Source organism: Salmo trutta, unplaced genomic scaffold (assembly GCF_901001165.1).
Source record: "Salmo trutta unplaced genomic scaffold, fSalTru1.1, whole genome shotgun sequence".
In the NCBI taxonomy this organism is placed as follows: Eukaryota; Metazoa; Chordata; class Actinopteri; order Salmoniformes; family Salmonidae; genus Salmo; species Salmo trutta.
Genome location: NW_021822362.1, coordinates 144115 through 168640, shown reverse-complemented (window position 1 = coordinate 168640; position 24526 = coordinate 144115). Strand labels below are relative to the sequence as shown.

Genomic DNA, 24526 nt, shown 5'->3' with positions numbered 1-24526 from the left:
AACAGTCAACTCAGCCATATGGAGAATAACCTACAGTAGCTGAACAGTGAACTCAGCCATATGGGAGAATAACCTACAGTAGCTGAACAGTCAACTCAGCCGTATGGGAGAATAACCTACAGTAGCTGAACAGTCAACTCAGCCATATGGGAGAATAACCTACAGTAGCTGAACAGTCAACTCAGCCATATGGAGAATAACCTACAGTAGCTGAACAGTGAACTCAGCCATATGGAGAATAACCTACAGTAGCTGAACAGTGAACTCAGGATTCATTTCCTTTGAATTTGAGTCCTTAGTGGTGAATTACTACGACAATAAAGATAACAGTCCTTCTGTTATCAGTTCATTGTATTGTTATTGCATATGTTTTGTTATTTTTATTATAATGTATAATACATTTGTATTGCTATATATTGTATGTACTTGAACATTTTAGTTGAAAAAGCAGAAAATAGTTTATGATTGATAGTACTTATCATAATCCTATTTAGCAGTTGAGAGTACCGAGGATGATTCCTATTTCTCACAGATCCATCTGTATTCATAGTAACAGTAATAGTCCCACCATTCTCCTTTGTCTGATGACCAGGAGTAGAAATACACACAGTTCTCAGCTCCTCCACCATTAGGCTCTCCACTGTACCAATACCTGTAGGAGAAACAACACATAGAATCAGACTGTCCACTGTTCCAATAACTGTAGAAGAAACAACACAGAATCAGGCTGTCCTCTGTTCCAATACCTGTAGAAGAAACAACACATAGAATCAGACTGTCCACTGTTCCAATACCTGTAGGAGAAACAACACATAGAATCAGACTGTCCACTGTTCCAATACCTGTAGGAGAAACAACACATAGAATCAGGATGTCCACTGTTCCAATATCTGTAGGAGAAACAACACATAGAATCAGACTGTCCACTGTTCCAATACCTGTAGGAGAAACAACACATATAATCAGACTGTCCACTGTTCCAATACCTGTAGGAGCAACAACACATAGAATCAGACTGTCCACTGTTCTAATACCTGTAGGAGAAACAACACATAGAATCAGGCTGTCCACTGTTCCAATACCTGCAGGAGAAACAACACATATAATCAGACTGTCCACTGTTCCAATACCTGTAGGAGCAACAACACATAGAATCAGACTGTCCACTGTTCCAATACCTGTTGGAGAAACAACACATAGAATCAGGCTGTCCACTGTTCCAATACCTGTAGGAGAAACAACACATATAATCAGGCTGTCCACTGTTCCAATATCTGTAGAAGAAACAACACATAGAATCAGACTGTCCACTGTTCCAATATCTGTAGAAGAAACAACACATAGAATCAGGCTGTCCACTGTTCCAATATCTGTAGAAGAAACAACACATAGAATCAGACTGTCCACTGTTCCAATACCTGTAGAAGAAACAACACATAGAATCAGGCTGTCCACTGTTCCAATACCTGTAGGAGAAACAACACATAGAATCAGACTGTCCACTGTTCCAATACCTGTAGAAGAAACAACACATATAATCAGGCTGTCCACTGTTCCAATACCTGTAGGAGAAACAACACATAGAATCAGGCTGTCCACTGTTCCAATACCTGTAGGATAAACAACACATAGAATCAGACTGTCCACTCTGAACCTACTACTCCAGACAGTGATGTCATGGTGACACAGAATTCATGAATTTCTTACTTTGTGGTCAGTGGTGTGTCGTCCACCCATTTCCAGGTCCCCTCAGTAGCAGAGTCAGTCAGACCAATCCAGACATACTTCTTTACCCCGCATAACCAATTGACTAATGTCTGTAATTGTGGAAGAGATTCAACATTGTTAATACATAGCCATTACTATGTGTGTCTCTCTCTCTGTCTCTCTCTGTCTCTAACTCTCAATTCATTTAATTTCAATTTAAGAGCTTTATTGGGAAACATATATTAACATTGCCAAAGCAAGTGAACTAGATAATCAACAAAGGTGAAATTAACAATACAAATGAACAGTAAACATTACACTTAGAAAAGTTCCAATACAATAAAGACATTTCAAATGTCATATCATTTGCACGTAGTTAAAGTAAAAAAGGGAAAATAAATAAACATAAACATTGTTTTTGTTCTTCACTGGTTGCCCTTTTCTTGTGGCAACAGGTCACAAATCTTGCTGCTGTGATGACACACTGGAATTTCACCCATTAGATTCTTTGTGGATCTGTGTAATAATCTGAGGGAAATATGTGTCTCTAATAGGTTCATACATTGGGCAGGAGGTTAGGAAGTGAAGCTCAGTTTCCACCTCATTTTGTGGGCAGTGTGCACATAGCCTGTCTTCTCTTGAGAGCCAGGTCTGCCTACGTCGGCCTGTCTCAATAGCAAGGCTTTTCTTTCCTTGAGTTTGGGTCAGTCAGTGGTCAGGTATTCTGCCACTGTGTACTCTCTGTTTAGGGCCAAATAACATTCTAGTTTGCTCAGTTTGTTTGTTCATTCTTTCCAATGTGCCAAGTAATTATCTTTTTGTTTTCTCATGATTTGGTTGGGTGTAATTGTGTTGCTGTCCTGGGGCTCTGCGGGGTCTGTTTGTGTTTGTAAACAGAGCCCCAGGACCAGCATGCTCAGGGGACTCTTCTCCAGGTTCATCTCTCTGTAGGTGATGGCTTGGTTATGGAAGGTTTGGGAATCGCTTCCTTTTAGGTGATTGTAGAATTCAATGACTCTTTTCTGGATTTTTTCTGCTCTGCATGCATTATTTGGTGTTTTACGTTGTACACAGAGGATATTTTTTTAAAGAATGATGTATGCAGAGTCTCAATTTGATGTTTGTCCCATTTTGTGAATTCTTGGTTGATGAGCGGACACCAGACCTCACAACCATAAAGGGCAATGGTTTCTATAACTGATTAAAAAAAAATCCTGATCCTAATTGGTATGTCAATTTTATGTTCCTTTTGATGGCATAGAAGGCCCTTCTTTCCTTGTCTCTCAGATTGTTCACAGCTTTGTGGAAGTTACCTGTGGCCCTGATGATTAGACCGAGGTATGTATAGTTTCTTGTGTGCTCTAGGGCAACGGTGTCTAGATGGAATTTGTATTCATGGGTCTTACTGAGATTTATTGTCAGGGCCCAGGTCTGACAGAATCTGTGCAGAAGATCTAGGTGCTGCTGTAGGCCCTCCTTGGTTGGGGACAGAAGCACCAGATCATGAGCAAACAGTAGACATTTGACTTCAGATTCTAGTATGGTGAGGACCGGGGCTGCAGACTGCTCTAGTGCCCTCGTCAATTCGTTGATATATATGTTGAAGAGGGTGGGGCTTAAACTGCATCCCTGTCTCACTCTCTTTTTGTCTCTCACTCACTCACTCACTCACTCACTCACTCACTCACTCACTCACTCACTCACTCACTTACTCACTCTCTCTCGCTGTCACCCTCTCTCTTTGTCACACACCTGTTTCTCTTGGCTGTTGATGACCACCAGGTCTGCTCCTCTATTTCTGCAGTCCTGTCTGCTCTCCTCCCAGGATTTGGACTCAGTAGAGACGTAGTAACAACTGTTACCAAGCTTTTTCCATCCTTGAGGACACACTGTAAGTTGAACATTTCTTGCTTTAGTCACTTTAATACAACATTGAATTAAGTATCAATCAAACACTCAAGGAAGACACTAGCTAATGGACGGTTTGGAAGCATCATTTTTCATTTTATATAAGTTAAATTCCTTTCTATTAGTGACATGTGAACTGATACAGAGACTGTCAAACAGAACAGTCATGAGACTATTTGACTCACCTTTCTCAACTGAAGATTGTTTCAGACGTTCTATCTCTTTCTGTAGCTGGCCTCTCTCTCTGGTCAGGGTGTTGTAACTGGTCTGTAGCTGGCCTCTCTCTCTGGTCAGGGTGTTGTAACTGGTCTGTAGCTGGCCTCTCTCTCTGGTCAGGGTGTTGTATCTGGTCTGCAGCTGGTCTCTCTCTTTGGACAGGGTGTTGTTACTGGTCTGTAGCTGGCCTCTCTCTCTGGTCAGGGTGTTGTAGCTGGTCTGTAACTGGTCTCTGTCTTTGGTCAGGGTGTTGTATTTGGTCTGTAGCTGGTCTCTCTCTTTGGTCAGGGTGTTGTTACTGGTCTGTAGCTGGTCTCTGTCTTTGGTCAGGGTGTTAAATCTGGTCTGTAGCTGGTCTCTCTCATTGGTCAGGGTGTTGTTAATGGTCAATTGGTTTCTTTCTGAAATAATGAGATCATTGAACAAGGTAACAGTGGAAAAGTTAATCAGACATTACCAAGGTTGGGGTCAGTTGCATTCAATTCCAGTCAATTCAGGAAATACACTAGAATTCCAATTGATTTCCAATTTTTTGGAATTTAAATTTGGCTTACTTTCGGAATGTAATTGACTGGAATGTAAATGTAATTGAACCCTCGTCATTACACCACTGATGATGAAGAATGTTTGAGTGAGAACATATCAAACTCACGGTAGAGTAACAGGCCTATGATCCCAGCCAGTAGGAGAACACACAGCAGCCCCAGACACACTGCAGCAGCTCCAGAGTATCTCTTCCACCACTGACAAAACACTGAAGCACAAATTATTACCAGAAGAACTTGCTCTTTATTAGCGTTGTAGTTGGTGTCAACATATGTGTCCAGTTTCTCTTTAAAAAAGCGCATGGAACAGACCACCAGAACTGAGTTCCAGAACCTCTAACAGATGATTGGCTTGAACATAATGCAGAGTCCAGGTACCCAAATGACTGCCAACATCTACTTCAATCAAAATGAAACGTAATTTGTCATTTGCTTCAGAAACAACAGGTGTATGCTAATAGTAAAATGCTGAATTACGGGTCCTTTTCCAACGATGCCGAGTTGAAGATACAAAATGTAAAAAATAGTGACACAATAAATAAATACACAGTGAAAAAACTAAGAAGAATAACAAGTCAAAATAACATGGCTACAGTGCATTTGGAATGTTTTCAGACCTCTTGACTTTTTCTACATTTTGTTACGCCTTATTCTAAAATGGATTCAATTGTTTTTTTTCCCTCATCCATAAAAATTGTCTTCATCAATCTACACACAGAGCCTTTTTGGTACAATGTTCACCATTCGAGCAACAGCCCAACTCTTATGCTAGTGAACGGGTCAAGATTTCCTTCCTGACTGGCTGCCTCCGTGCAGCTCGACCGGGCCCGTCTCTCTCCAGAGGAGAGGCAGTGGCAAATCAGCACTAGAAGCTGCCTGTTCTGTGGCCAGGTTGGTCACTTTGTCTCCACTTGTTCCCTGCGTCCAGCAAAAGTGGTGCTCAGCAGTAGTGCTACGGAACCCTGACCTGTTCACCGGACGTGCTTGTTGCACCCTCGACAACTACAATGATTATTATTATTTGACCATGCTGGTCATTTATGAACATTTTAACATCTTGACCATGTTCTGTTATAATATCCACCCGGCACAGCCAGAAGAGGACTGGCCACCCCTCATAGCCTGGTTCCTCTCTAGGTTTCTTCCTAGGTTTTTGGCCTTTCTAGGGAGTTTTTCCTAGGGAGTTTTTCCTAGCCACCGTGCCTCTTTCACATGCATTGCTTGCTGTTTGGGGTTTTAGGCTGGGTTTCTGTACAGCACTTTGAGATTTCAGCTGATATACGAAGGGCTATATAAATAATTTTGATTTGATTTGATTTGATTTAGTGGGGATATACTGTTGAGGCAAATCACCTGCCCATCTCCCCCCAGACCCCTGCTTGACGGCGCCCTCGTGTTGCAGAGCCTGGCTTTTCCCTCTGCCTGCTCTTATCGACTCAGGAGCCGAAGAGAGTTTCCTGGACCCTGGTGTCGTTGCCCAGTTGTGCCTGGACACTGTTCCACTCGATTCACACCTTGATGCCAACGCTCACAACGGACAGCTCCTCGTCCGTGTCTGGGAGAGGACCGTCCCTGTCATCCTGCATCTCTCTGGAAACTGCCAGGAAAGGATCAGTTTCCACATAATTGACTGTCCTCACTCTCCCCTGCTTCTTGGCCATCCATGGTTAAAGCTGCCAACCCTCAGATCAACTGGACCGCCGGAAGGGCAACCACTTGGAGTTAATTTTGTCACTCAAATTGTCTACATTCTGCCCTTGCCCATGCCTTGTCTTTGCCCCAGTTCATTCCAGAACCTCCGGACCTGTCATCAGTTCCTCCAGTGTGTCACAATCTAGCTCCTGTGTTCAGCTAGCACCACGCCCTGTCTCTGCCGCCTCATCGGCCGTACGACTGCACCATTGACCTCCAGCCTGGAGCTCCTCTCCCCTGTAGCCGGTTATATAACCTCTCTCGCCCCAAGCAAGAGGCCATGGAGAAGAACATCTAGGATTCCCTGGTTGCAGGACATGTCAGGCCTTCTTCCCCTCACGTGGGTGCTGGTGTTTCTTTGTAAATAAGAATGATGGGTCACAGAGGCCGTGCATTGACTTCCATGGGCTGAATAATATCACAGTGAAGAACAAGTATCCTTTGCCACTCATCAGTTCACAACGCTCCTCGCCCGTCTTTTTATTTTATTTTATTTATTTCACCTTTATTTAACCAGGTAGGCTAGTTGAGAACAAGTCCTTTATTTAACCAGGTAGGCAAGTTGAGAACAAGTTCTCATTTACAGTTGCGACCTGGCCAAGATAAAGCAAAGCAGTTCGACAACATACAACACAGAGTTACACATGGAGTAAAACAAACATACAGTCAATAATATAGTAGAAAAATAAGTCTATATACAAATGTGAGGAAATGAGGTGAGATAAGGGAGGTAAAGGCAAAAAAAAGGCCATGTTGGCAAAGTAAATACAATATTGCAAGTAAAACACTGGAATGGTAAATTTGTAGTAGAAGAAAGTGCAAAGTAGAAATAGAGATAATGGGGTGCAAAGGAGCAAAATAAATAAATAAATACAGTAGGGGAAGAGGTAGTAGTTTGGGCTAAATTCTAGATGGGCTATGTACAGGTGCAGTGATCTGAGAGCTGCTCTGACAGCTGGTGCTTAAAGCTAGTGAGGGAGATAAGTGTTTCTAGTTTCAGAGATTTTTGTAGTTCGTTCCAGTCATTGGCAGCAGAGAACTGGAAGGAGAGACGGCCAAAGGAGGAATTGGCTTTGGGGGTGACCAGAGAGATATACCTGCTGGAGCGCGTGCTACAGGTGGGTGCTGCTATGGTGACCAGTGAGTGGAGATAAGGGGGGACTTTACCTAGCAGGGTCTTGTAGATGACCTGGAGCCAGTGGGCTTGGCGACGATTATGAAGCGAGGGCCAGCCAATGAGAGTGTACAGGTCGCAGTGGTGGGTAGTATATGGGGCTTTGGTGACAAAACGGATGGCACTGTGATAGACTGCATCCAGTTTGTTGAGTAGGGTATTGGAGGCTATTTTGTAAATGACATCGCCGAAGTCGAGGATCGGTAGGATGGTCAGTTTTACGAGGGTATGTTTGGCAGCATGAGTGAAGGATGCTTTGTTGCGAAATAGGAAGCCAATTCTAGATTTAACTTTGGATTGGAGATGTTTGATGTAAGTCTGGAAGGAGAGTTTACAGTCTAACCAGACACCTAGGTATTTGTAGTTGTCCATAAGTCAGAACCGTCCAGAGTAGTGATGCTGGACAGGCGGGCAGGTGCAGGCAGCGATCGGTTGAAAAGCATGCATTTAGTTTTCCTTGTATTTAGGAGCAGTTGGAGGCCACGGAAGGAGAGTTGTATGGCATTGAAGCTCGTCTGGAGGGTTGTTAAGACAGTGTCCAAAGAAGGGCCAGAAGTATACAGAATGGTGTCGTCTGCGTAGAGGTGGATCAGAGACTCACCAGCAGCAAGAGTGACATCATTGATGTATACAGCTGAAGTGCACCCATGACCAGCTCTGAAACCAGATTGCACAGCGGAGAAGGTGCGGTGGGATTCAAAATGGTCGGTAATCTGTTTCTTGACTTGGCTTTCGAAGACCTTAGAAAGGCAGGGTAGGGTAGATAAAGGTCTGTAACAGTTTGGGTCAAGAGTGTCCCCTCCTTTGAAGAGGGGGATGACAGCAGCTGCTTTTCCAATCTTTGGGAATCTCAGACGACACGAAAGAGAGGTTGAACAGGCTAGAAATAAAGGTTGCAACAATTTCGGCAGATAATTTTAGAAGGAAAGGGTCCAGATTGTCTAGCCCGGCTGATTTGTAGGGGTCCAGATTTTGCAGCTCTTTCAGAACATCAGCTGAATGGATTTGGGAGAAGGAGAAATGGGGAAGGCTTGGGCGAGCAGCTGTGGGGGCTGCAGTGCTGTTGACTGCAGTAGGGGTAGCCAGGTTGAAAGCATGGCCAGCCATAGAAAAATGCTTATTGAAATTCTCAATTATAGTGGGTTTATCGGTGGTGACAGAGTTTCCTATCCTCAGTGCAGTGGGCAGTTGGGAGGAGGTGTTCTTATTCTCTATGGACTTTACAGTGTCCCAGAACTTTTTTGAGTTTGTGTTGCAGGAAGCAAATTTCTGCTTGAAAAAGCTAGCCTTGGCTTTTCTAACTGCCTGTGTATATTGGGTTCTAACTTCCCTGAAAAGCTGCATATCACGGGGGCTATTCGATGCTAATGCAGAACGCCACAGGATGTTTTTGTGTTGGTTAAGGGCAGTCAGGTCTGGAGAGAACCAAGGGCTATATCTGTTCCTGGTTCTACATTTCTTGAATGGGGCATGCTTATTTAAGATGGTGAGGAAGGCATTTTAAAAAAAATATTCCAGGCATCCTCTACTGACGGGATGAGGTCAATATCCTTTCCAGGATACCCGGGCCAGGTCGTTTAGAAAGGCTTGCTCGCTGAAATGTTTCAGGGAGCGTTTGACAGTGATGAGTGGAGGTCGTTTGACCGCTGACCCTTTACGGATGCAGGCAATGAGGCAGTGATCGCTGAGATCTTGGTTGAAAACAGCAGAGGTGTATTTAGTGGGCAAGTTGGTTAGGATGATATCTATGAGGGTGCCCGTGTTTACGGCTTTGGGGTGGTACCTGGTGGGTTCATTAATAATTTGTGTGAGATTGAGGGCATCGAGCTTGGATTGTAGGATGGCTAGGGTGTTAAGCATGTCCCAGTTTAGGTCACCTAGCAGCACGAGCTCTGAAGATAGATGGGGGGCAATCAGTTCACATATGGGTCCAGAGCACAGCTGGGGGCCAAGGGTGGTCTATAGCAGGTGGCAACGGTGAGAGACTTGTTTTTAGAGAGATGGATTTTTAAAAGTAGAAGTTCAAAATGTTTGGGTACAGACCTGGATAGTAGGACAGAAATCTGCAGGCTATCTCTGCAGTAGATTGCAACACCGCCCCCTTTGGCCATTCTATCTTGTCTGAAAACGTTGTAGTTAGGGATGAATATTTCAGAGATTTTGGTGGACTTCCTAAGCCAGGATTCAGACACGGCTAGGATATCCGGGTTGGCAGAGTGTGCTAAAGCAGTGAATAAAACAAACTTAGGGAGGAGGCTTCTAATGTTAACATGCATGAAACCAAGGCTATTACGGTTACAGAAGTCATCAAAAGAGAGCGCCTGGGGAATAGGAGTGGAGCTAGGCACTGCAGGGCCTGGATTCACCTCTACATCACCAGAGGAACAGAGGAGGAGGAGAATAAGGGTACGACTAAAAGCTATGAGAATTAGTCGTCTGTGACGTCCGGAATAGAGAGTAAAAGGAGCAGGTTTCTGGGGTGATAAAATAGCTTCAAGGTATAATGTACAGACAAAGGTATGGTAGGATGTGAATACAGTGGAGGTAAACCTAGGCATTTAGTGATGATGAGAGAGATATTGTCTCTAGAAACATCATCGAAGCCAGAAGATTTGGTCATAGCATGTGTGGGTGGAGGAACTGAAAGGTTGGATAAGGTTTAATGAGCAGGGCTAGAGGCTCTACAGTGAAATAAGCCAATAAACACTAACCAGAACAGCAATGGACAAGGCATATTGACATTAAGGAGAGGCATGCTTAGCCGAGTGATCAAAGGGTCCAGTGAGAATTAGATAGCTAGCCGAGCCATAGGTAGCAAGCTGGTAGTAGATGGAGGGAGATCTGTTTTTAGTCACCTCGTGCGATTCCGTCTGTGGATTAGTGGGGTTCCGTGTGGTAGGGGGGACCAGTCCAATTGGCAAAATAGTTATAGTTATAGTGGCCCAAGAAAATTGTCTGATAGACCTATTCAGATAGCAGCCGATAAGACAGCTAACGATTAGCGGGCCGCAGATGGGCGTTCAGGTTACGTCGCGACGGAGGGGCCAGTTGGATAACTCCCTCGGGCAGATAACGTCGGTAGTCCAGTCGTGAAGGCCCGATGGGGCTCCGCATCGGCCACAAAGCAGGTCCGGATAGGTGATTGTATCCCAGGAGTGGCTGATGGAACTCTTCAGCTGGCTAGCTCCGGAATAACTGATGTTAGCTCCGGGACCGACGTTAGCCAATAGTCACTCGGGTAGCAGCTAGCTAGCTGCAAGATCCAGGTGTGAAAGTCCAGAGCCTGCGGTAGAAATCTGGAGATATGGAGAGAGAATAGGTCCGGTATGCTCTGGTCTGAGTCGCGCTGTACAAACACTGGCGATAGCTTTTCGAGCTAATGGATAGCTGAGGACCGCTAGCTGAACTCCAACGTTAGCCAGTGAACTGGCTAACCTCTGGCTAGCTTCTGTTGTGGATTTCAGATTTGAGGTAAATAATCGTTTTTTTATTTTTAAATTGGTGAGGCGGGTTGCAGGAGAGTGTGTTGAGTTTTTAGAAAGAAAAAAAAATATGTAAAAAGATATGCGAAGAAAGATATGTAAATATATATATACACGGGACACGACAAGAGGAGGACAAAGGACGTCTGAACTGCTACGCCATCTTGGAATAAAGTGTCTCTGGGAGAGGACCGTCCCTGTCATCCTGCATCTCTCTGGAGACCACCAGCAAAGGATCAGTTTGCACATAATCGACTGTCCTCACTCTCCCCTGGTTCTTGGCCATCCATGGTTACCTCTTATGGCTGAAATCCCATTAACGGGATTGATTTGACAACATCCGGTGAAATGGCAGAGCGCCAAATTCAATTTTAAAAATATATATATTTAACTTTCAAGTGCAATACACCAAATTAAAGCTGAACGTCTTGTTTTTCTAGCCACCATGTCAGATTTCAACATGGCCTTACGGCGAAAGCAAACCATGCTATAATCTGAGGACAGCACCCCATCAAACAAACACTGACAATCATATTTCATCCCGTCAGGCGCGACACAAAACTCAGAAATAACATATAATTCATGCCTTACCTTTGACGAGCTTCTTCTGTTGGCACTCCAATATGTCCCATGAACATCGCAAATGGTCCTTTTGTTCGATTAATTCCATCGTTATATATCCAAAATGTCCACGTTTGATCCAGGAAAAACACCGGGAGCAACTTGCGCAATATGACTGCAAAATCTCTCATAAGTTACCTGTAATCTTTGTCCCAGCACTTCAAGCAACTTTCCTAATACAACTTTAGGTATTTTTTAAGTAAATAATCGATCAAATTTAAGACGGGATAAACTGCGTTCAATACCGGAGGAAAACAAAGTGGTGTGCTTTTCAGGTCGTACGCCTCTATCAAAAAGTACACTTCCCTCTACCCTCATTCTGAACAGGGCTACTTCTTCATTACACAAATGAAAAACATCAACCAATTTTTAAAGACTATTGACATCCAGTGGAAGCGATAGGAACTGCAAGCAACTGCCTTAAAATTCTAGATTCTCAATGAAAGCCCATTGAAGAGAGAGTGACCTCAAAAAAAAAAATCCTGGATTGTTTGTCCGCGGGGTTACGCCTGCCAAATAAGTTCTGTTATACTCACAGACATAATTCAAACAGTTTTAGAACCTTCAGAGTGTTTCCCATCCAAATCTAATAATACCTAATAATATGCATATCTTAGCTTCTGGGCCAGAGTAGCAGGCACTTTACTCTGGGCATGTCAGTCATCCAAGCTACTCAATACTGCCACCCATCCATAAGAAGTTAATCATGTGGGCAGACCACAAAAACCGCCAATTGTCTGAACTCCCGGCAAGCCAGATGGGCCTTGTTCTTCGGTAGATTCAATTTCACACTTACTTATCGCCCCGGTTCTTGGAATACCAAGCCTCCCGCAAGTTACCGCCGACAACACTGGTTCCAAACCAGATTCCATTGTGCATCGTTGCCGCCGTCCCCTGGGAGATCGAGTCCCGTATCCGCCAGGCTCAGCAGAACCAGCTTGACCTGGCTCTATTTGCTCCCGATTCTGTTCGCTCTGATGTTCTTCAGTGGGCCCATTCTACCCGCCTCACCTGTCACCCTGGTATGAACCGGACCCTCGCCTTTCTGCGTCAGTGCTTTTGGTGGCCCACTATAGAGAGAGATGCCCAGGAGTTTGTCTCAGCCTGCTCGGTCTGTGCCCGTAACACAACCTCCACTAAACCCACTTCCGGTCTGCTTCACCCTCTTCCCATACCCAGTCACCCCTGGTCACACATAGCTCTGGACTTTGTCACTGAGTTCAATCTTGGTTTCATCAGACCAGAGAATCTTGTTTCTTATGGTCTGAGAGTCTTTAGGTGCCTTTTGGCAATCTCTAAGCGGGCTGACAAGTGCCTTTTACTGAGGAGTAGCTTCCGTCTGGCCACTCTACCATAATGGCTTGATTGGCGGAGTGCTGCAGAGATGGTTGTCCTTCTGGAAGGTTCTCCCATCTCCATGGAGGAACTCTAGAGCTCTATCAGAGTGACCATCGGTTTCTTGGTCACCTCCCTGACCAAGGCCCTTCTCCCTCGATTGCTCAGTTTGGCCGGGCGGCCAGCTCTAGGAAGAGTCTTGTTGGTTCCAAACTTCTTCCATTTCAGAATGATGGAGGCCACTGTGTTCCTGTATTCTTCGGGACCTTCAATGCTGCAGAAATGTTATGGTACCCTTCCCCAGATCTGTGCCTCAACACAGTCCTGTCTTGGGGCACTAAGGACAATTCCATCGGCCTCATGGTTTTGTTTTTGCTTTGATATGCACTGTCAACTGTGGGACCTTATATAGACAGGTGTGTGCATTTCTAAATCATGTTGAATCAATTGAGTTTACCACAGGTGGACTCCAATAAAGTTGTAGAAACATTTCGAAGGATGACCAATGGAAACATGATGCCCCTGAGCTCAATTTTGAGTCTCATAGTAAAGGGTCTGAATACTTATATATATAATGTATTTCTGTGTTTGTTTTTGTTATAAATTTGCAAAAATGTCTAAAAACCAGTTTTTGCTTTGTCGTTATGGGGTTTTGTGTGTGGATTGATAAGGAAAAATGTGTATTAATGTCACGGTTGTCGTCGGTGAAGGAGGACCAAAACGCAGCAGGCATGCGGTTGTTCATTTTGAACATTTATTAAATCAAAACGAACACTCCAAAACAACAAAACGAAACCACGAACAACAAAACAGTCTGGCTAGGCACAAGGCTAAGCTCAGAACAATCTCCCACGAATCACAAACACACCCCAATATATGGGACTCTCAATCAAAGGCAAAGAGAAAACACCTGCCTTCAATTGAGAGTCCCAACCCCAATTAATCAACCATAGAAATACACTCACTAGACTCCACATAGAAATACATAAACCCAGACCATAAACCAAAACCCCAGAAATACTAAATCAAACACCCTTTTAACCTCTCTGGGCTAGGTGGCACCAAATCGTCCCACCTACGTAACAGCCAGTTGAATCCTGTGGCGCGATTTTCAAAACCTTTGAAATGGTATTACTTCAATTTCTCAAACATATGACTATTTTACAGCTATTTAAAGACAAGACTCTCGTTAATCTAACCACACTGTCCGATTTCAAAAGGTTTTACAACGAAAGCAAAACATTAGATTATGTCAGCAGAGTACCCAGCCAGAAATAATCAGACACCCATTTTTCAAGCTAGCATATAATGTCACAAAACCCAAATCACAGCTAAATGCAGCACTAACCTTTGATGATCTTCATCAGATGACACACCTAGGACATTATGTTATACAATACATGCATGTCTGTTCAATCAAGTTCATATTTATATCAAAAAACAGCTTTTTACATTAGCATGTGACGTTCAGAAAAAGCATACCCCCCGCAAACTTCCGGGGAATTTACTAAATTACTCAGGATAAACGTTCACAAAAAGCATAACAATTATTTTAAGAATTATAGATACAGAACTCCTCTATGCACTCGATATGTCCGATTTTAAAATAGCTTTTCGGATGAAGCACATTTTGCAATATTCTAAGTACATAGCCCAGCCATCACGGGCTAGCTATTTAGACACCCGGCAAGTTTAGCCTTCACCAAAATCATATTTCCTATAAGAAAAATGGTCTTACCTTTCCTGTTCTTCATCAGAATGCACTCCCAGGACTTCTACTTCAATAACAAATGTAGGTTTGGTCCCAAATAATCCATCGTTATGTTCCATCAGCGACGTTTTGTTCGTGAGTTCTAGACACTATCAGATTGGTAAATCACGGTCGAGCGCATGGCGCATAACGTGACAAAACATTTCTAAATATTCCATTATCGTACTTCGAAGCATGTCAACCGCTGTTTAAAATCAATTTTTATGCAATTTATCTCGTAGAAAAGCGATAATATTCCGACCGGGAATCTGCCTGTCTGTAAATAGAGGGAAAAACAGAAAGGCGGGGGCAGGCAGTGCGCTCGCCTAAGCCTTTTGTCTGCTGATAGACCACTTAGCAAAAGCGCTCATGTGTTTCAGCCAGGGCTTTGAATTACGTCATTCAGGTTTTTCCCGGGCTCTGAGACCCCATTGGAGACGTGGGAAGTGTCACGTAACAGCAGAGAGGCTTAGTTTTTGGAAGAGATGTCAAAGAAAGCAAATAAATGCTCAGACAGGCCACTTCCTGTAAAGGAATCTCTCAGGTTTTTGCCTGCCAAATGAGTTCTGTTATACTCACAGACACCATTCAAACAGTTTTAGAAACTTTAGGGTGTTTTCCATCCATATATAATAAGTATATGAATATTCTAGTTACTGGGTAGGATTAGTAACCAGATTAAATCGGGTACGTTTTTTATCCAGCCGTGTAAATACTGCCCCCTAGCCCCAACAGGTTTTAACAAACACACCACCCTGAACCACATACAACAAATACCCTCTGCCACGTCCTGACCAAACTACAATACTAATTAACCCTTATACTGGCCAGGACGTGACAATTAAATACATTTTAGAATAAGGCTGTAACGTAACAAAATGTGGAAAATGTCAAGGGGTGTGAATACTTTCTGAATGCACTGTATGTACAGCGAGTACCAGGACCAAGCTGATGTGTAGGGGTACGAGGTAATTGAGGTAGCTATGTACAGGGAGTACCAGGACCAAGCTGATGTGTAGGGTACGAGGTTATAGAGGTAGCTATGTACAGGGAGTACCAGTACCAAGCAGATGTGAAGGGGTACGAGGTAATAGAGGTAGCTATGTACAGGGAGTAACAGTACCAAGCTGATGTGTAGGGGTACGAGGTAATAGAGGTAGCTATGTACAGGGAGTACCAGTACCAAGCAGATGTGAAGGGGTACGAGGTAATAGAGGTAGCTAGTGCCATCAGAAAAATGCCTTTTTCCACATTTTGTTGTTACTGACTGACTTTTAAACGATGTTTTGTCACTGACCTGCACACAATACCCCATAATGTCAAAGAGGAATTATGTTTTATATATATATATATATATATATATATATATATATATATATATATATACTGACCTGTTATAACATAATATTTTTATATATAAAATGAAAAACTGAAATGTTTTGATTCAATAAGTATTCGACCACTTCAACCTAAAAAATCTCAGGAATCATTTGCTTAACAAGTCACATAATAAGTTGCAATGAATCACTCTGTGTGTAATTATAGTGTTTAACCCTCTACAGTCTGATCCGGGGAGGGGGGGAGGGTCTGAGCCGGGGGAGGGGGAGGGTCTGAGCCGGGGGGGGGGGGGGGGGGGGGGAGGGTCTGAGCCAACATATGGAATTGTTTTAAGATACCAAGGATTATTTAGCTATTTCATTTATAATTTTAAGACCTGTTAATGTATAAAAAATATTGAAAAAAATGATTGCATGAAGCATTGAATTTGGCATTTCCGCTATTAGCCAATAGAAACACATTGAATAACAGATTCACTACATGGATCAACAGATAGTCACCAAAAAAATCAAAAGGAAGTTTGTTCTGAAGTGCCCTAAATCTGAGAGATTTTAGAAAGATCAGGAAACATGTATTTTTTTTATATATATTTATCCCTTATTTTAGGCACTAAACTATCTCCATATATACGTCCATAAATGTTTTAAACTGGTACTGGGGACCTTCAGAGTCTTGTGAGTCTTGTGGACGTCCTAAATGGAGAACCCCATCCCGTTTGTGAGAGTCTCATCTTTCAATAGAGCGGTTATAATAGTTTGTAGGCCAAACCGTTCAGACGCTACGTAAGATTTCGAGAGAAGACCAATTTTTAGGATGTCTCATGGTCTGACAAACATCGCTCTAGCTCTGCCACATTTCACCACAGATACGGAAGGGTGATATCTGAGGATGGATCAACATTGTAGTTACTCCACAATACTAACCTACTTGACAGAGTGAAAAGAAGGAAGCTTGTACAGAATAAAAAATATTCCAAAACATGCATCCTGTTTGCAACAAGGCACTAAAGTAATACTGCAAAAAAATGTGGCTAAGCAATTCACTTTTTGTCCTGAATACAGGGGGGCAATCCAACACAACACATTACTGAGTACCTCTCAATATTTTCAATCATAGTGGTGGCTGCATCATGTTATCGGTATGCTTGTAATTGTTAAGGACTGGGGAGTTTTTCAGGATAAAAAAATTATAGAATGGAGCTAAGTACAGGAAAAATCCTAGAAGAAAACCTGGTTCAGTCTGCTTTCCACCAGACAACCAAGAACACAAGACCAAATCTACACTGGAGTTTGCAAAGTTACAGTTGTGATCTAAATCTGCTTGCAAATCTATGATAAGACTTCAAAATGGTTGCCAAGCAATGATCAACAACCAATTTGACAGAGCTTGAAGAATTTTGAAAAGAAAAAGCTCTTAGAGACTTACCCAGAGACTCACAGTTGTAATCGCTGCCAAACGTGATTCTAACATGTATTGACTTGGGTGTGAATATTTATGTAAATGAGAAATGTCTGTATTTATGTTTTGTGTGGTGTCAGTGTCAGTATGTGTGAGCCTGTTGTAGAATCCAGTGTGTATGCATATAGTCAGTGTAGGAAATTTAGTGCAAAAAAGTTGAGTGTGTGTGCGGGTGCATGTGCATGTGTGTTGGGGTGTAAGTATGTGTCAGTGTCAAGCACTACACCAGGATAAACTGTTACCTGAATGTTGATCACCAACTCCATCCTTCTTGCAGGGCATGATGTGTCTTTCGTTGTTGTATATTTGATCATTAAAATCCATGGCCTCTATTTCATTTATTTTTTTGCCTCTAAATCCATCGCTGTTTTCATAGATTTCCTCTGACATCTTTACACACGTGTGTTCAAATGCAGTAACTTCTACTGCTGTAACATCTACTGCTGTAACTTCTACTGCTGTAACTTCTACTGTTGTAACTTCTACTGCTGTAACTTCTACTGTTGTAACTTCTACTGTTGTAACTTCTACTGTTGTAACTTCTACTGCTGTAACTTCTACTGTTGTAACTTCTACTGTTGTAACTTCTACTGTTGTAACTTCTACTGCTGTAACTTCTACTGCTGTAAAGTCTGCTGTTATCTCAGTTGTAGGTTTGTGTCTGTTCTCTGCACAGCTGGAGTCTCTGTGTGACTCAGTCTAATGTAAGAGACAGTTTTAACTGTCAACCTCATTAAAGGGGAAACTGTCTAACCAATAGTATGACACTAACCACCACCATGTGACCACAGACTTATTTTCTGAAAACCATGTTTGTTTACCACAGTGAAGATTAGTTTGTATATTTAGTTTATATTAGTTTAGTTTACCATAGTGCAGAATAGTTTGTATATTTAGTTTATGTTAGTTTAGTTTACCACAGTGTAGAATAGTTTGTATATTTAGTGTATATTAGTTTAGTTTACCACAGTGTAGATAAATTTTAACATGTGATTAAAGCATTGAAGTGACAATATATTTACATGGAGTAAAATGGGACCCTGTGAGTTCACACACACATCACAGAGCATGACTGTAGTTCTGAGAGGTTACATATCACTACACAGTGGATTCTACTAATACAGCTTGATGATGAAGAGTTAATTATTTTAGTTTAGAGTTTAGGAAATGCTGCATTACGTCTAAACCATAGAGAACCAAGGGCTCTCTATGGTCAGGGCGTGACAGTACCCCCCCCAAAGGTGCGGACACCGGCAACAAAACCTGAAACCAAATGGGGAGGGTAAGGGGTGATTAGTGTCGGTGGCGGCTCCGGTGCAGGTCGTAGCCCCCGCTCACACCCTGGATCCGGCCATCGCGCCGGGCAGAACGCCGTGCCTGGACTGGGCACCGGCGCAAAGGAGGGCTCTGGCCATGGAGCTGGGTTGGACTCCGTGCCTGGACTGGGCACCGGCGCAGAGGAAGGCTCCGGCTTTGGAGCGGGACTGGACGCCGTGCCTGGACTGGGCACCAGTGCAGAGGAAGGCTCCTGCCATGGAGCGGGACTGGACGCCGTGCCTGGACTGGGCACCGGCGCAGAAGAAGCCTCCGGCCTGTTGACTGTCGCTGGAGTATCCGGACCGTGGACCGTGGCTGGAGGTTCCGGACCGTGGACCGTGGCTGGAGGTTCCGGACTGTGAATGAGCACTGGAGGCCTGATGCGTGGAGACGGTACAGGTGGCACCGGACTGGTGACATGCACTTCAGGGCGACTGCACTCCTCGCTAATTCCTCTCTCCGGTATCTCTCATTAAACTCCTCTATCGACTGCCAGACGGTCTCTGGCTCTCTCCTCTGCCCAGCCGACCGCCCCATGTGCCCCCCCCAAAACAAATCTTGGGGTTTCTGTGGCACCGGACTGTTTCCCCGCTCCTCAGGGCGAGTGCGGGGAGCTGACACGGGCTTTGGAGCGGGACTGGACGCCATGCCTGGACTGGGCACCGGCGCAGAGGAAGGCTCCTGCCATGGAGCGGGACCGGACGCCGTGCCTGGAATGGGCACCGGTTCTGGACCGTTGACCGTCGCTGGAGGATCCGGACCGTTGACCGTTGCTGGCAGTTCCGGACCGTTGACCGTCGCTGGAGGTTCCGGACCGTGGACCGTCGCTGGAGGTTCCGGACTGTGAACCGTCGCCGGAAGCTCTGGACTGTGAACCGTCGCCGGAAGCTCTGGACTGTGAATGTGCACTGGAGGCCTGATGCGTGGAGCCGGTACAGGTTGCACCGGACTGGTGACGCGCACTTCAGGGCGAGTGCGGGGAGCTGGCACAGGGCGTACCGGACTGGGGGGGATTCACCAGACTGCTAACCGGATCCTCTGGTCGTATGTTGAGCAGAACACACTTGCACAACATCTCTCTCATCTCTCTCCCAACTTCTCCATTGCCTCCCTGACCGTCTCTTCCCTCTGATCAGCCGCCAGCTCCATGTGCCCCCCCCCCAAAAAAATCTTGGGGTTCCTGTGGCCGCCGTCCCCGGCGCCGTCGCTGTCCCCCTGTGCTCCTTGGCGACTCCTGCTAAGGAAGGGTCTTGTGTTCTCTCATGTCCTCCCAAGTCCAAAACTCCTTTACCTCATATACACGCTGCTTGGTCCTAGAACACCCCTTAGTCACGCCCTGACCTACTACACCATAGAGGACCAAGGGCTGTCTATGGTCAGGGCGTGACAAGATGCAAGACGGTGTATTGCAAAAAATGACTGAGCATGTGCACAGGTGCGCTTCACACTGCTACAACGTGATAGCTGCAGGACATAAACAGCAGAGAAGTTAGGTCTAACTCTTCATACTGCTACAACGTGATAGCTGCAGGACATAAACAGCAGAGAAGTTAGGTCTAACTCTACATACTGCTACAACGTGATAGCTGCAGGACATAAACAGCAGATAAGTCTAATCTAATGTTTCATACTGTTAGTAGTTTATCCCATTTCACCTTGCACACCATCGATGGCCATGTATAGTTATTTTAATCTCTACTGTCTCAGTGAGGAGAGTTATTCAGAGATATGTATTAGAATGTATGTCTGCATCTATCTCAAAGGTTTTTCAGTGGTGATAACATTCACACCATTTGAAACTCTGGCGGTCCACTTCCTGTTAAACTTTAAGCAGTGGTTTAAACTGACACTCTGATATGATGTTGACACCAGCAGCAGGATGAACAGTAGATAGCTCAATGCAAGACGGAGCACTCACAATATTACCTACTGTCTCCTGAGTGACATGGACACCAGGGAGAATATTTACTCAGAGATGTCTCTGTCTTTTTTCAGAGAGGGCCTAATGTCTACAATTACTCACACTTCTCCTTCCCTCTTTCTCATTCTCTATCTACATCAAAACAAGTGGAGAGACACTAACTGCATTGCACACTACTCTACCAACTTCCTGTTTATCAGAGGACAGTATGGTGTCACTAAGTACAGAAGTGTGAATGAGTGTAAAAACAGCTCTGTGTGAGAGTCAGCGTGTAAGATGCTTCTTACTGGAAAAAAGGAAAACGACTTACTGTAAATTGCATGTTGATCATTTGCATGAGACCTGGCTCGGATTAGAGTACTACACTTCTCAAGGGCTGTGTCTGAGGAGTCCTGTGTGTAATTCCTCCTTTCCTTCACCAGTAATAAGGGGTGTGTCTGGGGAGTCCTGTGTGTAAATCCTCCCTTCCATCAACAGTAATAGGGGTGTGTCTGGGGAGTCCTGTGTGTAATTCCTCCCTTCCTTAACCAGTAATAAGGGGTGTGTCTGGGGAGTCCTGTGTGTAATTCCTCCCTTCCTTCACCAGTAAAAAGGGGTGTGTCTGAGGAGTCCTGTGTGTAATTCCTCCTTTCCTTCACCAGTAATAAGGGGTGTGTCTGAGGAGTCCTGTGTGTAATTCCTCCCTTCCTTCACCAGTAATAAGGGGTGTGTCTGAGGAGTCCTGTGTGTAATTCCTCCCTTCCTGCACCAGTAATAAGGGGTGTGTCTGGGGAGTCCTGTGACATTGGAGTGAATTCCCTGTGTGCCCCGCCCATCTGACTCCCATTGACCCCAACACCTCTGGATGTTTCACATTAAATCAAATCAAATCAAATTTATTTATATAGCCATTCGTACATCAGCTGAAATCTCAAAGTGCTGTACAGAAACCCAGCCTAAAACCCCAAACAGCAAGCAATGCATGTGAAAGAAACACGGTGGCTGGGAAAAACTCAGTTGGAAAAACTCCTGAGAAAGGCCAAAAACCTAGGAAGAAACCTAGAGAGGAACCAGGCTATGAGGGGTGGCCAGTCCTCTTCTGGCTGTGCCGGGTGGATATTATAACAGAACATGGTCAAGATGTTAAAATGTTCGTAAATGACCAGCATGGTCAAATAATAATAATCATAGTAATTGTCGAGGGTGCAACAAGCACGTCCGGTGAACAGGTCAGGGTTCCGTAGCCGCAGGCAGAACAGTTGAAACTGGAGCAGCAGCATGGCCAGGTGGACTGGGGACAGCAAGGAGTCATCATGCCAGATAGTCCTGAGGCATGGTCCTAGGGCTCAGGTCCTCCGAGAGAAAGAAAGAAAGAGAGAAAGAGAGAATTAGAGAGAGCATATTTACATTCACACAGGACACCGGATAAGACAAGAGAATACTCCAGATGTAACAGACTGACCCTAGCCCCCCGACACATAAACTACTGCAGCATAAATACTGGAGGCTGAGACAGGAGGGATCAGAAGACACTGTGGCCCCATCCGATGATACCCCCGGACAGGGCCAAACAGGCAGGATATAACCCCACCCACTTTGCCAAAGCACAGCCCCCACACCACTAGAGGGATATCTACAACCACCAACTTACCGTCCGAAGACAAGGCCGAGTATAGCCCACAAAGATCTCCGCCACAGCACAACCCAAGGGGGGGGCGCCAACCCAGACAGGAAGACCACGTCAGTGGCTCAACCTACTCAAGTGACGCACCCCTCCCATGGACGGCATGGAAGAACACCAGTAAGTCAGTGACTCAGCCCCTGTAAAAGGGTTAGAGGCAGAGAATCCCAGTGGGAAGAGGGGAACCGACAAGGCAGAGACAGCAAGGGCGGTTCGTTGCTCCAGCCTTTCCGTTCACCTTCACACTCCTGGGCCAGACTATACTTAATCATAGGACCTACTGAAGAGATAAGTCTTCAGTAAAGACTTAAAGGTTGAGACTGAGTCTGCGTCTCTCACATGGGTAGGCAGACCATTCCATAAAAATGGAGCTCTATAGGAGAAAGCCCTACCTCCAGCCGTTTGCTTAGAAATTCTAGGGACAATTAGGAGGCCTGCGTCTTGTGACCGTAGCGTACGTGTAGGTATGTACGGCAGGACCAAATCGGAAAGATAGGTAGGAGCAAGCCCATGTAATGCTTTGTAGGTTAGCAGTAAAACCTTGAAATCAGCCCTTGCCTTAACAGGAAGCCAGTGTAGGGAGGCTAGCACTGGAGTAATATGATCAAATTTTTGGGTTCTAGTCAGGATTCTATTACATTACCATTTGTATCAGTTTGTATTGACCTCAGGACACCGGTTCACCACCTCAGGACGCCGGTTCACCTCCTCAGGACGCCGGTTCACCTCCTCAGGACGCCGGTTCACCTCCTCAGGACGCCGGTTCACCTCCTCAGGACGCCGGTTCACCTCCTCAGGACGCCGGTTCACCTCCTCAGGACGCCGGTTCACCTCCTCAGGACGCCGGTTCACCTCCTCAGGACGCCGGTTCACCACCTCAGGACGCCGGTTCACCACCTCAGGAAGCCGGTTCACCACCTCAGGAAGCCGGTTCACCACCTCAGGAAGCCGGTTCACCACCTCAGGACTCCGGTTCACCACCTCAGGACGCCGGTTCACCATCACACATTGAATTCAGAAAGTATTTAGACCCCTTGACTTTTTCCACATTTTGTTACTTTACAACGGCAGTGTACCCTAGTGGTTAGAGCGTTGGGCTGGTAACCGAAAGTTTGCAAATTCAAATCCCCGAGCTGACAAGGAACAATCTGTTGTTCTGCCCCTGAACAAGGAAGTTAACCTACTGTTCCTAGCCCGTCATTGTAAATAATAATTTGTTCTTAACTAATTTGCCTAGGGATTTATTGGCAAGGGAAACACATGTTTACATTGCCAAAGCAAGAGGAATGTGAAATGAACAACAGACAACATTAGTAAACATTACACTCACAAAAGTTGTAAAAGAATATAGACATTTCAAAAGTTATATTATTGACTATGTACTGTGTTGTAACAATGTGCAAATAGTTTAAGTATGAAAGAAAACAGATAAAAATAGGCTGTGATGGTGTTTGTGTTCCACTGGTTGTCCCGTTCTGGGTCACAATTCTTGCAGTTGTGGTGACACACACCTAATAGATATGGGAGTAGCTGTTATCAGTGATATCCTTAGACTAACTGTTATCAGTCATATCCCCAGACTAGCTGTTATCAGTCATATCCCCAGACTAGCTGTTATCAGTCATATCCCCAGACTAGCTGTTATCAGTCATATCCCCAGACTAGCTGTTATCAATCATATCCCCAGACTAGCTGTTATCAGTCATATCCCCACATCAGTCATGTCCCCAGACTAGCTGTTATCAGTCATATCCCCAGACTAGCTGTTATCAGTCATATCCCCAGACTAGCTGTTATCAGTCATATCCCTTAGACTAGCTGTTATCAGTCATATCCCTTAGACTAGCTGTTATCAGTCATATCCCCAGACTAGCTGTTATCAGTCATATCCCCAGACTAGCTGTTATCAGTCATATCCCTTAGACTAGCTGTTATCAGTCATATCCATTTGACTAGTAGTTATCAGTCATATCCATTTGACTAGCTGTTATCAGTCATATCCCCAGACTAGCTGTTATCAGTCATATCCCCAGACTAGCTGTTATCAGTCATATCCCCAGACTAGCTGTTATCAGTCATATCCCCAGACTAGCTGTTATCAGTCATATCCCCAGACTAGCTGTTATCAGTCATATCCTTAGACTAGCTGTTATCAGTCATATCCTTAGACTAGCTGTTATCAGTCATATCCCCAGACTAGCTGTTATCACCTGTTGTTTTCGGCACTTGTGACAAATAACATTTGATTATTCCCCACCACCTGGGACCTGTAACACATACGTAATTCAATAATAGGAAAAAGCATTGTCACTTTAATACCACTCACCTTGAATTAAGAATCATGAAAGTCAGTGAAGAGGACCGTGCTTAGAAGACAGGACAAAGAATAAACATGGGTAATG

The 24526-nt window shown here is 44.5% G+C and overlaps 1 long non-coding RNA gene across 1 annotated transcript in view; it reads right to left on the bottom strand.

Annotated features, from left to right (window-relative positions):
• Nucleotides 1-545: 545 nt before the first annotated feature.
• The window catches only part of LOC115181964 (uncharacterized), a 30137-nt gene continuing 6156 nt past the window's right edge, over nucleotides 546-24526 (bottom strand). The window contains exon 4 of the long non-coding RNA XR_003873580.1: nucleotides 546-652. This is a non-coding gene — a long non-coding RNA (uncharacterized LOC115181964). The remainder of the gene's footprint in view (nucleotides 653-24526) is intronic.